This window comes from Sturnus vulgaris, chromosome 4, assembly GCF_052056855.1.
Source record: "Sturnus vulgaris isolate bStuVul1 chromosome 4, bStuVul1.hap1, whole genome shotgun sequence".
Lineage (NCBI taxonomy): Eukaryota > Metazoa > Chordata > Aves > Passeriformes > Sturnidae > Sturnus > Sturnus vulgaris.
Genome location: NC_142246.1, coordinates 15,763,403 through 15,776,043, shown reverse-complemented (window position 1 = coordinate 15,776,043; position 12,641 = coordinate 15,763,403). Strand labels below are relative to the sequence as shown.

At 36.4% G+C, this 12,641-nt stretch overlaps 1 long non-coding RNA gene across 12 annotated transcripts in view; it reads right to left on the bottom strand.

Moving 5' to 3' along the window:
* Positions 1-12,641, bottom strand: part of LOC148223892 (uncharacterized) — a 123,815-nt gene that overhangs the window by 86,959 nt on the left and 24,215 nt on the right. For 11 of the 12 annotated variants that reach the window (XR_015803045.1, XR_015803043.1, XR_015803042.1 and 8 more), the window contains exon 1: positions 7,191-7,241. The exons of the other annotated variant lie outside the window; for it this stretch is intronic. This is a non-coding gene — a long non-coding RNA (uncharacterized LOC148223892). Of the gene's footprint in view, positions 1-7,190; positions 7,242-12,641 lie in introns of those variants that run through there. 12 annotated transcript variants of the gene reach the window in all.

Sequence of the window (12,641 nt, the reverse complement as noted above, 5' to 3'; positions counted from 1 at the left end):
TGAATCATGTCAGCATATTTTTTACTCAAAAATTGGAGAACTCAAGAAGGCTGGGTACAGCAATGATTCTAATCAAGTTCCTGCTCTTAAGACAGGAAATTATTTTCTTTAGTCTTTATTTAGTAGAATCATTTGAGGAATACAAAATGAACAATTCTTCTCCACTGTTCTATTGCTATATTCTCACTGTAAAATCTTCTCAGTTTCAGCAGAAAACAGAGAAATGGCAGAAAAATAAACAGAAAATACAGAAGTTTTGAGTTCTTCGTTTTTTTCCATTTAGTATTTTCAGTCTTAACCACACAGCACAGTTTACACTGTGCAATAAACACAACAGGAGACACAATGTTGCTGAAATAATTTAAAACACTACTCATTTATGGTTGGGCTTCAGCTGAGCCTTCAGCTGCCTGCCAGCTTCTTGGAGGATTTGCACCTGAGAAGTGAGCTGGACCGGCAGGAAACACATAGATTTTTAGGGATGTGATAGTGAAGGATGATACTTTTAAACACACATTATTCCTGTCAATTCACTTTTAAACTTTCTTGTCTGAGATAATATTAACTAAGCTTTTTAAGCAGGATCCTCTTTGGCTCCAATACTACTAGGCAAAGTGCTACATTCTTTTTATGTTTTCAGTCGAAAACAAATTTCTCCCTAGCCTCTGAGTCCATTTCAAAATATGTGAGGCAGACACCCTAAGGAAAGTAAAGAAATACCTTTCCCAGTATTCCACTAGATGATAAAGTAGCCAAGAGGCATACAGATCAATTTCAAACACTATTGCATGCCAGTAGAGCTCTTATTGGAATATTAAGTATGCATAATGATTTTCAGAAATTTGTTTTTACTTAGAATAAAGTATTTTTTAAAAAAATCATTGTAGCTGCCTATTGATTTCATTAAATTTACAAATCTCAATTTCCCTATGAAAAGTTAATTGATTCAACAATTTGCAAACTATCACCTCAAGAATTCTCTTCCAAATTAAACAGCTAATTACACCACTTCCTTCAAATAAATCTGACTATTGAAGGCTGTCAGTGCACTTTACATGTTAGAACACTATTGCTTTCTCCCAACAGGACACAGCAGGGGTTGGTTAGTGGGTCACCTGCAAATGCCCTGCTGCACTCCCTACAGTTTGTTACCCAAGGACTACCTCTATTGAACAGGTCCTAATTGATCTCAACTGCAGGGCTAGAGAAATTCACCAGGACCTTTATCAAATCCATCTCCTAAGTGGACAGACTCAAGCCTTCACCCCATGGAGCCCCAAGTGGAATAAGATACCTGTGGGGCCCTTTGGCTCACCCTTGTACCAGAGGCATGGTGGCAGCTTTCTGCCAGAGCTAACTTGGCAGGAGTTGCTCTTTCTTCGCTGTGTTAATCCACATACTGGTCAGTATGTTCCTGAAAAACAGGTCTTTTCAACAGTGCAGACAGGAGGAAAGAATAATTCCAGCCAAAAGAACTTTTCCCCTGTATTTTGAGATTTATTTTCTCTTTGAAAAACATTTATCTGGGCAAAAAGAATTATTTTTTTGCAGTAGTGATTTTAATTTGCTATTTTCTCTCTCTCACTTATATAAACACACTACTGTAAAACACTGTCTTCTGACAGCAGAAATCAATAGACTATTCATATCTTAAAAACCATCAGGTAACACTTCAGTGATTAGGGGATTGATTCTGTTGTGCTGTTGTCATCTGGGACAACTGAACTGAAACCAATGAATTTATATTACTGTAGATCACAATCCAGCCCCCTACCTAAGATTTTTTTCCTTTGCTTCAAAATCCTATGATAAGAAAAAGGGGAAAAACACTTCAACAACATTGCAGATGTTTTATTTATAGTTTGTACACCAAAAGACCATATCTTTTCACAGAACAAAGGGCTTCAGCAAAATACTCACACCTCTTTCTCTTTCAGCACATGTATATACATTTCTACACATATGCAGATACATCTACACACAGTCACAGAACACAAATATACATCTCCATGAGCATATATCCATAGATAAAAAAACACTTAAATATAAATATCTGTCATAGAAGACAATTAATATGTAGTAATTATTTTTTTCTTTCCTTCCATCTTTTAAAATTTTTTTGCCCTGTTCTGGAGCTCCATGAAAAGTTTAAAATTTTCTCCCTACACAGGACTTTTCTCCTTCACTATTTACAAGAAAGAATTTTGTAGTTAAGCAAATCCCATATTTTCCTGGACTTTCAGATATCTTTTAATAAAAAAATTGTCTAAAGGGGGATTTCTGGGTAATACCCAATTATCAAATATTAAATGTTAAATGTATAACTGCAGATTTTTTGGTTTAGACATTCCAAAGAAAAATAAGTTTATGAGTCAGAAGGGAGAAGACATACTGTCTGGTTAGCTAAGCACTGAAGAAATAGAAATTAGATTTCATATTATCTAAGGCAAGTCAGCTCTTTAGCCCTTTGAGTGTCTTTTTAGCATCCAACCACCTCATAATTTTTACTTGCAACTTTGCTTACAGCTCTTTTTCATCACTATTGATTACAAAAAAAAGGAAATCCAACACATTCTGCCAAATCTTCAAGCTTTCACCATGCTGTCTTCAATAATCTATTCTTTGCCTAGAATAGTTTGCTCTGGTGCAGTTCAAAACAAAGATAGAAAAGTTGTTGATCACTTTATTCCAAAAGGGCTTATATTTGGTCACTCAGATGTAGAACCTCTGTCTCCCCAATCAGTCTCAACTTGCAATATGGATAACAAGGTAAAATGCACTCTGAAAAAATACCTGCTTCCACCCCTTTCCCCCCACACACAGAGTTTCAGTTGATTTGCCCAAAAGTCAGTGAATAGAACATGTGAAATGTAAGGATGTTTCCATGGGGCAGCCATCTGTTTTATTCTTTTCAGAATACAATTTTACATTTCAGCTTTATGTGCATTGGTTGAGATTTATGACATTTTATGTAACCGTGACCCATCGTGATGAATATTACAGATGATGATAGGCTCGTTAAGCACATCTCATTTTAGTCAAACTGCAAGTGGCATTTTGTTTATATGGTTCATTTCACCAACAAATTAGATTCCAAATTGATTGCTTTCTGGAATGACTTTGTTCATCAATTTCTAGACTAGGCAATTACAAAGACTATACTCGCAATTAATAAGCCTCTGTATCAACAATGGTTTTAAACTGCTTGACGGTAGTAGTGAAGTTTACTGGAATTCAGATGTTAATCTTCAGAGTCTATTTGAGCTTCCAGAATTTTATAAAATAATATCTCACAGACATATCTTTTTATAGTGCAAAATTAAAAGCCTAACACCTAATATTGAGAAAATATTCTCTTTTCCTCTTAGCTCTATTAGAAGGGGAAAAAACCCACATTGTACTTAATTTGTGAACTATTCAAATATGAAACTCAGCGTTGTTTTTTTCAGTAATAAGTGAGAAGAATGATGAGGCTTAGAATTAATTTTGATTTGCCAGGGAATTGGTGAATGACATTGGTCAAAAGTCTAGGATTTGTTTGCATATCAAAACCAAACTCAGAAAGAACAAGATCAAGCTTGAAATGGGCTTGAGTTCCCTGGGGCACAATCCCACAGTGAAGTCAGCACTTTGCCTCTGATCCCTAAGTGAGGAAAAAACACCTCTGAATGTGCCTTGCAGAATACCACATTAGTGACTTGCCCACAGCCAGCTACAAACATCACATCAGAGTGAACTCTAACTGATGTTTCTGTTCTTAGTATGTTAAATAAGGAAAAGAGCATTTCCTCTCTTACAAGGTTGATGTGTGTCAAGTAAATGGTTGTGAGGCTATCAGACACCATGGCCACATCCTCCATGTAATTAATTTAAAATTCATGTTAAGTCTTCTAATGATTGCTTGTACTGGTCTTGGCTGGGACAGAGGTAATTTTCTTCTCAGTAACTCATATAGAGCTATGGTTTGGATTTTGTAACAGAGAGATGTTTTTGCTGTTCCTGAGCAGCACTCACACAACATCAAGGCATTTTCTGCTTCTCACATCACTCCACCAGCAATAAGACTTGGGGTGTCCAAGAAGCTGTGAGAGGGCACAGCCAAGAGAGCTGACCCCATTGATCTGCTGTTGGATACTACATTCCATATGGTGTAATACTCAGCATATAAACCTGGAGGAAAAAGGAGAGGGGCATCACGTTCAGAGTGGTAGAGTTTGTCTTTCAAAGCCATTGTTTCTCATGATGAAGCCCTGTTTTCCTGGGGACAACTGAACATCTGCCTTCCCATGGGAAGTGGTGAATGAATTTCTTGGTTTGGTTGTTTGTGGGTGCAGCTTTTGTTTTATATATTAAGCTATCCTTATATGAACACATGAGTTTTCCCATTTTTAACCTCTATTTCTCTTTCCCCTCCCACCAGGGCTGTGTGAAGCTTAACTAGCAACCAGGGTTTGTCTACAACCGAGGTTGAACCTACCCTGTGCCCCAGGTATTTTTTTCTCTACCTTCACAAAGCTGAAATGTTACCTGATGTGCCTCAAGATTTCAAAAACATCTTCATGGGAGTCTCCATATTTAAGACTATCTCCTATTCCTTCATTTGTGCTGACCGAGATCACCTTCCCAATTTTGGGGCCAGGCTGACTGTCTTGCAGGATGTCTCTAGAGAAGGTATTTCTCCACATGCCACCTCAGAATGAATTATACCTGCTTTCTGTCCAAATGCCCAGAAGATTTCTAAATTAAAATTTTGAAGGGCTATTAACCCAAAACATAAATCAGAGCCTTTGGGATTCAAGATAAAAATTAGGAAGGGAAATGTAACCTCAACTTTCTCACCATTTAACAGAAGAGCACATATAAAGCATCAGCATTTGATAAAAATTAATGTAAACAGTTCATGCCCTTGCAAGCTCTGAATATCAGGCTGTGGCAGAAACTCTTAAGCTGACTCACAGTATGCATCCCTGAATAGCTAAAGTGCCAGAGTATGGAGAAGAGCCAGCACCTGATGAAAACAGAAATAAAATTTTAAAATACTCTAAGGATTGCAAAGGCCTTAGGTGAGCAATGAGGTGAAAGAGTAAACGAGCAATAACTCTAGCCTAATACACACTTTAAAAAGCAATAAAAATAAACAAGACAGAAGAAAATGGAAGCGTCAGATGTCCAGAAACTGCAAAAAGTAAAGACAACAGAAATGCACACACTTGTATCCCTAATGCTATTGAAGGGGTTCAAGTCTGGACATTGAAGACTACATTCTCAGCAACACAGTCAAATCCTGCTTAAAATGGATGATTTAATATAAACAAATACTATTAAGCTCAGTTTATTATGCCTTATTTTCTCTCTGGACTAGAATTTTCCATTGTATTTAACAACAATGGAATGGCACATACACTGGAATTATCTTCTGATTTTTCAAACTCCTTTTGGCTAAAATTTGGAGTTTAGCCCACTTTAAATCCAGGCAAATAATATCCAGGCAACCAATATCCAGGCAACCCAAGCCCCTTTTGCAGCTGCTTTTCCAGGAAAAGGAATATCAGTTATCTGACCATTGTTCTGACTTCTATATTTTTCAGCATCATTGAGAAAGTCAGTCAGTCCCAGTATGCAGTAATGTAAGTACCTGAGATATCTGTCTAGCATTCAAATTTTGTTTTTTTCCAGGAAACATATTTTAATTCCTCCCTAAATAACTAATCAAAAGCTAACCAATGGATTTTTCACTGATAGCCTCCTTCAAATTTTGTTCCAGGTTTGGCCTTTGAGTAGATTTGCACCTTATACTAGATATTATCTCTAGGCTAATAAACTATAATAAACTACATCATCTTTGTCAGCCATACATATGATCCCTAATGTTTAATGTATGAAACATCCTGACTAACAAGAAAAACTAAGATTAGTTGCTATCATTATGCAAGAATTGTTACCGTTTCTTCAACCTTAACATAAAAGGACAATTTCTGCTTAAAAACAAAATCCTTTTTCTTCATTAGTAATGGCATTTCAGGTTTATACAAACTAAACCCATGACTATTACAGCAAGTATTATTAAAAGATATATTCCACTTGGCCTTAATCACTTGGGTCATGTGGAAGACATAAACCAGATTATGAAATGAGTTCAGCTTTCACTTAGATGAGAATGTATTTCCTACATCAGAAAAGTTTATTTTACATGCTGTATTAGCTGTTTAAATAGACTCAGTGCATATACTGTAATGAATCCACATATAATACACTGAGGAATTAAAGGCTCAGAGTACTGGAATTAAAGGTTCCATTATTTTTCAGGTAATTTATTTTGCATCACTGTATTATAAGATTGAGGACAGATGCTTTGGCCCTTTGCCTCAACTTTGCAGACGGTTCACCTTATTTATGTGAATACTTCCTATAAATCCAACAAGTCCCAAGGGTATAGTTAAACATGCACATAATATTGCCGGATCAGGGCCCTCGTTCTGATTTGCTATGGGTTTTTTTTCCTGTTTCTGTCCGACTCCTTGTTTTTTAATTATCTTTCCAGATGATTACTCCCACCTTCCAAGTCCATCTCTGTGTGGGGCACATATACACCTAGCAGGTTACTCCTACCTATTTCTGTCTGATTCCATAAACTTGCTGCTTCAAAGCATCCAAAACAGTTCCCTACCTGGAACTCACCTTTCCTGAAACCTGCATTTTGTTTGATTTTTCCTAGTCCTATATAAAATATAGACAATTATTTTAATTTGATAATACTTTATTTTAAAAGAGAGATTTCTATGAATACATTAAGATTCCATTAACAAGGATTTCTGCAGATGTTAAATACACTGGTATCCTTGTTTACTTCAGCAAAATTTCTCAAAGCCCTTTTAATTACCCTTCAAACCTATTACATATCTTGTTGTGGTGTCTGGTGACTCTGGATAGTAGGAAATAAAAGAGAAGTAAAAGAGTTTTATGCTATTTCCAATCCAATTTCCTCATACAAATTGTCCATCCCTCCATTTCCATGCTTGATAGGTTTTCTAGCCACTTTTGAGGACAATATTACCACAAATAAGAGGCAAATGTATTGTGCATATTGTCTCCACACTATAAACATTTTTTGCATCATTTAATTGTTACAAAGACTCAACAAGGTCAGTGTATTTTTTATTAAAGCTAAGAAACTGATTTTTTTTTCTTACCCTGGTAGATGATTCCATAGTGTTTGCAAAGTAGTCCACTGGCAGCAGGAAACTGTCACAGATTTGATTTTTATTGCACTGCATTAGCATCAAAGTCACATACTTTTCACTTAGTAAATGAATAGGAAAGAACTAAATTTGGTTTAGCCTTGGCAATGTCTGTAGTATTTCTGGCTAAGTAAATTAGCCACTGCCAGCCATCTTTCAATGCAATATTTAACTGAGGCCAGGAATATTTAGAGGCATTTAATTTTCCAAATACCTCTCCTCACAAACATATTGCAATAATCCCTCTGTCCTGGCCAAATTCAAATACAGTTATTTCCTTTTTTTAACTAATTACAACCATCTATGTTGTTGCCCATGGATATATTTTGCCCAAGATAAAAACATTTTATCTATAAATTGTGTCACTGCTGTAACATCAATTAACAAATAACACACTTAATATTTACTCAGGTAAAATTAATAAGCTACTTGCAGGGAAATAACTAGTTAGCAGTATTATCCAAACTTATTTGCCCCCAGAAAAGTGTGAAGATATGGAAAATAAACAATTTTGGTCAATAAGGCTTAGGAGTATGAACATTTTGAATATCTTTATGCTTTTGGAACACAAGATGAAAAAGAAATTTAATTCATAGCGTAGCCACGTGGCATTCCTGGGTTAAAGTAAGCCATGTTGAAGGATAAAAGGAAGCTAGCTGATAAGTGGGGTTTTTTCTTGCTTTACCATAAGAGAAGAATCAAGAAAGAAGCAGCTTAGACTGTGGGTCTGTTCTGAAAGTCATTGGCAAGCAACCTTAGATTTGTTTGTGCGCCCTCTTTCCAAAAGAGCATTTATATATATATAATATATTAATTGCCTATTGATGCATAAAAAGGTGAATGTTCTAGGCCACTATTATCCTTAAGAGCTGTCAAACAAATACTCTAGTTGTCAGCTCAGAATTCAGCTTTCACACCACTTAAGGCATTGGATGCTTAGACTTACAGTATTAATACTGCCTCAGGAAAATAAAAAATTCCAAGATCACCAAAACCAACCAAACATTAAACTAACCCAAAAACGAAGTAATGGTCTTATTTTCAGAAAAGCTGGAGGGTATGTATTTGTTCTGGACTGGGTATTACTTCTGAAAATATTCTATAACTTTCACAGAAAGTAAATCAGCACTTAAGAGGCGACATGGAATCACCTCTTAATCAGAAGTTTAGACTTCTAGATCTTTTGATTTATGTTTCTTTTCCAATCTCCAGGCAAAAGAAGTGTTTCTTCTGTCCATATCTTACAGCTGTATTCACTCTAGTAAAATATTTAATCTTCATAATTAATTTCAGAAAATCTTTTTTTATTTATCATTATAAGGATTTTGTAGATCCTATTAAACACACTAAATGTATCTTCAAGACAGATTGGCAACAAATCCCTTAAAATTACAATGACATATCAAAATCTTCCCCATAGCTAGAGAACTTACAGCTGAATTTACAGATCCTTTAAGGATGTAAATCTGCCTTCATAAGATAACAAGTAGACATCAACTCTGTTCAGAAGCTAGGTTTGATAGGTACATAGTACATATGAGCTGGAACACTTCAATAATGAAAACAAAAGCATCAGCATTTCAACTGAGACAAAGCTGATAGATTCCAGAAGTAAACATCCCAGTGGTTTTTTTTCATCATGCAGCTCTAATATTCCATGAAGGAACAAATTAGTGTTCTTAAGTCATTCGTCCCCAATGAATACTAAATGCAATGTTCAGGATTTATGGATTGCTAACATTCCACAGGGCAAGTATGCTGTTCAGTGTGCCCAGAAGTCTTAGTTTTGATTGATCCAGTCTGGGGGATGTATTGAAGCACACTGTAGATTTCTCTTTGGCTATACACCCAACTTTCCTTTTTGTATTTGGAACATAGCCTAAATGCAGAAAGTACTTGCTTGACAGTCTAGACAGAGCCAGTATCAGCACTTTCTGAAAATAAACATAATTTTTTTATTTCCACTTAAATTTGCAAAGCTTAGCAAAGAATTCCAAAGCATATGTACCAGGAGGAGATCACAGCAATCAGCTTTGATCTTGTAGGACAAGGTATATTGGAAGTGTATTTAAAGTGTATGTTTTTTTGACATTACCAGTGGTATTTATTCTTTGGAATGGGTTACACAGCAAAGTGATAATTTCTTTATCACCTGACAGCCTTTTCTCAATTATAAATCGCTTTCCCAAAGATAAACTGATATAGTTTGCATTTGATGTTTACTGGGTGAGTTTAAATCAAGACAGTGTTATTGCACAAGCCCCTTTGGCTCCAGGTTTACAATGGTGTGAAGAATGTCTCCCAAGAACTCTGTACACCCAGTAGTGGTAGTGGTCAAAATTTCAGTTTCTCTCATTTTCCATGACACTCAACTCTGCAGAATGAAATGTGATCCAAGAACTTTGATCGCACAAGCAGCCCTTAAACATTGTGCTTTTTGGAACCTGAAATAACTATTAACTGACTGAGATAAAAATTATCTTTTTTGAACATCACACTTAACAAACCAAGCTGTTGTGATCATTGCTCAAGGCATATGTGGCACATTCAAGACTCTTCTCTGCTACTTACATATTTTGAACCTGCAGATGGAAAGAAAAGAATCCTCAGGAAATATCTACACTACAAACTTTTCCTCTCCCCTTTCCATTTCCTGCATTTTAGTTTATTAATATGGTGGGAGTGCTTATCACAGTGTTGTTATGAATTAGATTATAAACATCATCTCACATCCTACATATTTTCTGTTCCAACCTCACCACTAAGGAGTTTGGAATTGCACAATAAGCTGGGAAGGGACACAGCTGGGACAATTGACCCCAAATGACCCAAGATATCCAGGAATTCCAGCTCCAGCCCTGCATAGGACAGCTCCAAGAGTCACACCAATGTGCCTGAGAGCATTGTCCAAACGCTTCTTGAACTCTGCCAGGCTTGGTGCTGTGATCCCTTCCCCAGGGATCCTCCACTGTGCCAGTGCAGAACCACCCTCCTGATGAAAAACCTTTTCTTAATATCCAGCCTAAACTTCCCTGACACAACTGCAGGTCATTCCTTCAGGTCCTGTCACAGTCATGACAGGAAAGAGATCAGTGCCTGCCCCTCCACTTCCCCTCATGAGAAAGTTGTAACTGCAATGAGGTCTCCCCTCAGTCTCCTCCAGGCTGGAGGGACCAGGTGACCTCAGCTGCTCCTCATATGGCTTCTCCTCCAGAGGCTTCACCTCCTCGTGGTCCTCCTTTGGGCAATCTCTAATTGGTTTATACCCTTCTTATATCATTGTGCCCCAAACTGTACACAGGACTCAAGATAGGCCACACTACTGCAGAGCAGAGCAGTCATGTGTATTTAAAGGAGAAAGTCTTGAACAAGAAGGGAAAACAGTTTTAGAAAAAACTGTTAGCATTCAAGGGAGAGGAATGTGCCTCATCTAGAATGAGATACAAAGGGAAGGAAACCAAAAGAACAACACCAGTGACTGGACAATATGAAATGGAATGAATATCAAATTGTCAGCCTTGTACCTTCCCAAAAGATCAGAATTGGTCGTGTACAGTGTAAAAAAAGTCAACTGCATTAGAAGATACTTGATTTCAGATCATTGATTTCTATATTAATACAGCCTACTGAATTTCAAATGTGATTCTGATCTTTTCAATCTTTTGTTCTTGAGTTTTTTTCCATTTTCCAAAAGGGGACTGTGTCTTTAATCCAACTTCTTTCCCAGTGCTTATTGCCAGGCACCCCAAAGCTATAAAAAGTGCTTTTCCAATCAAAGTTTTGCCTCTCTGGTGAAACAGAAAAACATTAGCAAATTATCTTCAGGAATGAAAAACTACATGGAGAAATAAAATAAAGCAAAGCTGTCATGTTAAAAATTTACCGTGGCACTGGACCATTCTCTGTCTGACCATGAAAAGCTCTGCAGAGGACAATGAATGGGCTCAGTGTTCACGCGAGAGTATTTTTCACTAAATCACACATTATTGTATAGATCTTAGGTTTCATGAAGAAGCATTTTATCCAAATGTTTTCTTGGTCCTGTCTTTTTTAATGTATTTAATCGAAATAATTTGTGGTACAAGAGAAATACAGAACATTAGTCATGTTTCCTTTTAGTTTTCTTTGCAATTATATGAAGCTTGCTTTTACTCTCACACACCACTGTAAATCAGAAATAAATTCACTGAATTAGGTGGAATTCACTGGAACAAGCTTGTATAAGTAAGTGAAGAATCAGATTCTTTCTACTTTAATTCATTGTTCCTGCTTTCTTTCCTTTCCTGCATCCCATCATTATTTTAGCCCAGGGGTAACTAAGGTCAGCATATTTTGTTTGCAGCCTTGATCGTGGTTACATCTTCTCTATATTTATAGTGAATGAGACAGATCAAAGAACTCTAAATCAGCTGCAGAAATAGCTAAAACTTGCTTAAACAACAGCTGAAAAACACTTTGCACGCACTGTTTGGCCTAACCTCAACTCTGCCCTCATGATAGATGAAGAAATGCAGCTTTCTGGCTGAACAACAAAAGTAATGGGAAACATTTACCAGCACAAAATATAATGGTAGATGTTGTACCACGTTAATTTATGAAACATCAGACTTCAAAAACATTATCTTTCAACCAGAAAACAAACATGAAAATTTTCAACTTGAAAAGAAACTTTTTTTTTCCCACACAAATGCAGATTACAACTGAAAATTGCTGTTTCATTTATTTAGAACCACTACCATAACTCCAGAAATTCTGAAGTACTTGTAGACAATAATGCCTTAAGCTCACCTTCTGTCTCAAGAACTGCTCTTATAAACACACATAAGAAAACAAAACAACCATTCAGAGGAAATGTTTCCCTGAAATTTTGGACACAGTGAAACCAGTACATGGGGCAAATGGTGGGGTCAGATCACAGCATGCTCATACATTGCATGTCAATAAGGTAATTTTCTAGTGCAGGCTGAGCTATGGTTCATTTTTTCTTGTTTCTTTAAAAATTTTATTATTTAAATTTTTACTATTAATGCAATTACATATAGAAAGGGTTGGCTAGTCTCCATTTCCAGCACATGTGTGAGTAACCCCACAACCAAATATTTGATTCATGTCACATTCAAGTACTTCAGAAACTGCCCCCTCATGCACTGTCATAAGTCAAAGTATGGAGCCTTTGGAGGGCCTTGAGTCTACTGCAAATACACAACCAAATTTCCTGGGGAGTATTATTGGCTTTTAGAAATATTTCTGCAGGGTATATCTCACAGGATATGCTTAGTATCTTACATAGACATTCTTCTCAAACCTTACTTATCCTTCTGCAGAGTATAATAATGCAAGGATGAGATTACAGTCTTAATCATGGATTTCCCTTATTTTTTCAGGCTGATATTATTTTAGATT